Source organism: Salvia miltiorrhiza, chromosome 7, assembly GCF_028751815.1.
Source record: "Salvia miltiorrhiza cultivar Shanhuang (shh) chromosome 7, IMPLAD_Smil_shh, whole genome shotgun sequence".
Classification (NCBI taxonomy): Eukaryota; Viridiplantae; Streptophyta; class Magnoliopsida; order Lamiales; family Lamiaceae; genus Salvia; species Salvia miltiorrhiza.
Genome location: NC_080393.1, coordinates 46,425,770 through 46,428,764, shown reverse-complemented (window position 1 = coordinate 46,428,764; position 2,995 = coordinate 46,425,770). Strand labels below are relative to the sequence as shown.

The 2,995-nt window shown below is 33.7% G+C and overlaps 1 long non-coding RNA gene across 1 annotated transcript; it reads left to right on the top strand.

Annotated features, from left to right (window-relative positions):
• The first annotated feature begins 346 nt into the window (after nt 1-346).
• LOC130992792 (uncharacterized) lies at nt 347-1,708 on the top strand. The gene is made up of 2 exons (XR_009091401.1): nt 347-837; nt 1,437-1,708. It is a non-coding gene; the product is annotated as an uncharacterized LOC130992792 (long non-coding RNA).
• The last annotated feature ends 1,287 nt before the right edge of the window (nt 1,709-2,995 follow it).

Genomic DNA, 2,995 nt, shown 5'->3' with positions numbered 1-2,995 from the left:
AAAGGGTGGTGGGGGTGTTGGGCTTTAGGTTTGGGTTAGGGGTTGGGCTTTAATTTTGGGCCGGGTTTTTAATTAGTGTTGGGCTGAAAATTTTGTTAGAATTTGGGCCGAGTTGGGCCGTTTTTTTTTTTTCATTTTTTTTTTTTTATTTATTTTTTTCAGTTGGGCTTGAGTCTTTGGGCCAAGTCAGTAATGGGCTCAGTTTATTTAATTTAGTTATGGGACGATTTTATGAGTACTTGGGCCGAGATTTTTAATTAAATGGGCTGAGTTATTTCTTAATTTTGGGCCGATTTTCTTTTATTAAGTTGGGCCTTTGATTATTTTTAAATCATGGGCTGCCCAAGTATTTATTTAATTGGATTTGTGCATATTTTATTTAAAGGAGCTACACTATTATAATTAATTAGACTTATTAAGTTTAATTAATTATTTTCAAAGAGTAAATTTTTATAATAATATTAAATTATTATTATAAGCATATTTTAAGTAATTACTTATTATATGCTAAGCATGACATGAAATTGCATTATATTTTGCAAAAAGAGTATTTATGATTTAATTGGTTTTATTTATAATTCCAATTATTAAAGAAAGATGAGTAAGAATATTGTTGGTGTTCTTAACTCAAGAGAAATGTTTTCAATTATTTATTCATTAAATTTTGAAAACCCGGCTAAGTGAATCATAGAATATTAAGCACTTCACCATGACTTAAGATTAGAATTCAAGGAGACCTATTAAGAATAGATTTCTTGTAGGCTTTGAGCATCAGGAGGATTAGCACTGCTATTCCGATTCAGAGATAAGGTTAAACGACAGGCTTTGCCTAGACAGGTGGGCTTATTTTTCAAATGTATGATTTAGCTATTGAGCTTAAATATTCGTGTAATATAAACTGTTTATCCAATAAAATATTTTTGTGCACTCTACCATGTTTAAGGCTCGTACAGTTAATCAATTGAGGTTCTCTTATGACCTAACACGTTGTTTGAGAATTGTGTACACTTGTTAGCTGTCTCGGTGGGTTGATCTCCATCGGGCACTAACCAGAGGCGTTATAAGGGTGCTTGACGGGATGTGTTCCGGAGCATAGAAATGATAGGCCTGTCTGGATTAATTTCCGAGGTTTATTATACTTGGCTGGGTTACGCCCTCAGTTCAAGTCAGCGGGAGACAGAGATCCGTCGGTGGCTAGAGGTCCGGGATCACAGCGAGTAACAGAATGGAGTGTGCAAACGCGCGCAAAATAATTAAGTATATATATATATATATGAAAATGTTTTAACATGCATAGAAGTTATTTCTCTTTAAAACCTTCTATGTCATGTCAGTAAGATTGGATAAACTGTTCTTCAGATTATGAAATGCTTTAAAAGTTGCAGCCCACTAAGTACATTAGTACTTAGCCCAAAATTTCTTTCAAATGTTTTCAGGTTGATTGGTCGGTGCTGACGGGGCAGAGCTGAGGCTAGGGTTCAACTCCGTATTTTGTCTTCCGCTGTTGCACTAGCTCTTATTTGTCTTTTATTTCTCCAACTTAAGACTTTTATGTTAAATTCTGAATTATGTTTCTTATCGAGCTTAAACTCTCAACTTCTAGCTCTATGTTATTAACGTTGGTTATCGGAAGCATGAAACTGAACTTGTGATCCTAAGGCTTAGAATGTTGTTGATTGATTAATATCACTTGATTTTTGTCTTTCTTCACTCAAAGGGCGTTCCCCGACTTTTTATCCTATTATTTGAATCCCACAAGGTTCTTTCCTTGTTTATTTCTATGATTTTAGTCGCACCTCGATTATAGTTTATTCCTTCAAGAATTGGGGTGTGACAAGTAGGAATCCACGTGTCACCGACGAATCCACGTGTGTTTTCCGGCAGCCACGTCATCTCTTCATTTAGTGGTTTTCGGTGCCATGGGAAAAACAGAAGAATCTCAAAGTTTATGTATTGTGGGGCAGAATCTAAAGATGGTGTGCAATTTCAGAAATCTGTGAAAGTTTATGTATTTAGGGGCAATTACCCCTTCTTTTAATAAATTTGATCAAATTACTACTAATTATTACACTACAGGAAATTACCTTGCTATACTATTAAGATTAGGGGAAAAAATGAAAATAAATAACAAACCGAATTCATGATCCTCGTGTTTCCTGTCACTCCAAGTCATATTTTTCAATCAATAACACTTCTCCAATGATTTCAATACTTGGGGACGATGGTTAGGCCGGAGTTTCCGAAGTCTCTCCCTCCTTTTTGGCTTTTTTCGTTTCGCGTTTTGTTTGGCGTTAGACGAGTACTCTTTTTCCCCTTTAAGGTTTTTCCCTTTGGGTTTTCTTTAAAGGGGTTTTAACGAGGTTCGGTCCTTAGTGAGCTTGTCTGTGCTCTCAAGGGTTTCTAGGCTTTTCCTTTTTTTCTTTTTCATAAAATTCCGATTTTAAGTCTATTTATTATATGAAAACACAGTTTGTGGCAAAATTGTAATTAAAGAATCAATCAAAGGATATTTATAAAACTCAACAAACTCCATATATTTTCTCTCTCCTCTCTCCTCTTTTTCATCATACGCATTCTTCAATTTTCTATATTCTCTCTCTCTCTTATATTCTATTTTTCATATTTTGATGATTTTTTTAAAAAATCAAATTTTATTTATAAAAAATATTCTATATATATCTTAAATTAAAGATAAATGCAAGATTTTTGATTTGGTATCAAATAATTATTCAACTCTTTTATTAGTATTCTAATAAATTCTAATAATACTACATCCGTCCGCTAAGATTATGTCACAATTACTATATCGGGCGTCCGCCAAGATTATGTCACTTTCCTTTTATGGCAATGGTCCCACCATCCTCTTTAATATTTTATCCTTATTAACACTCTTTATTTACAAAAAAAAATCACTCAAAATTCAATCTTAACCACTCATCTCATAAAGTGGTGGGACCCTTTCTCCACTACATCAAAATTATCACCAATTTTATTA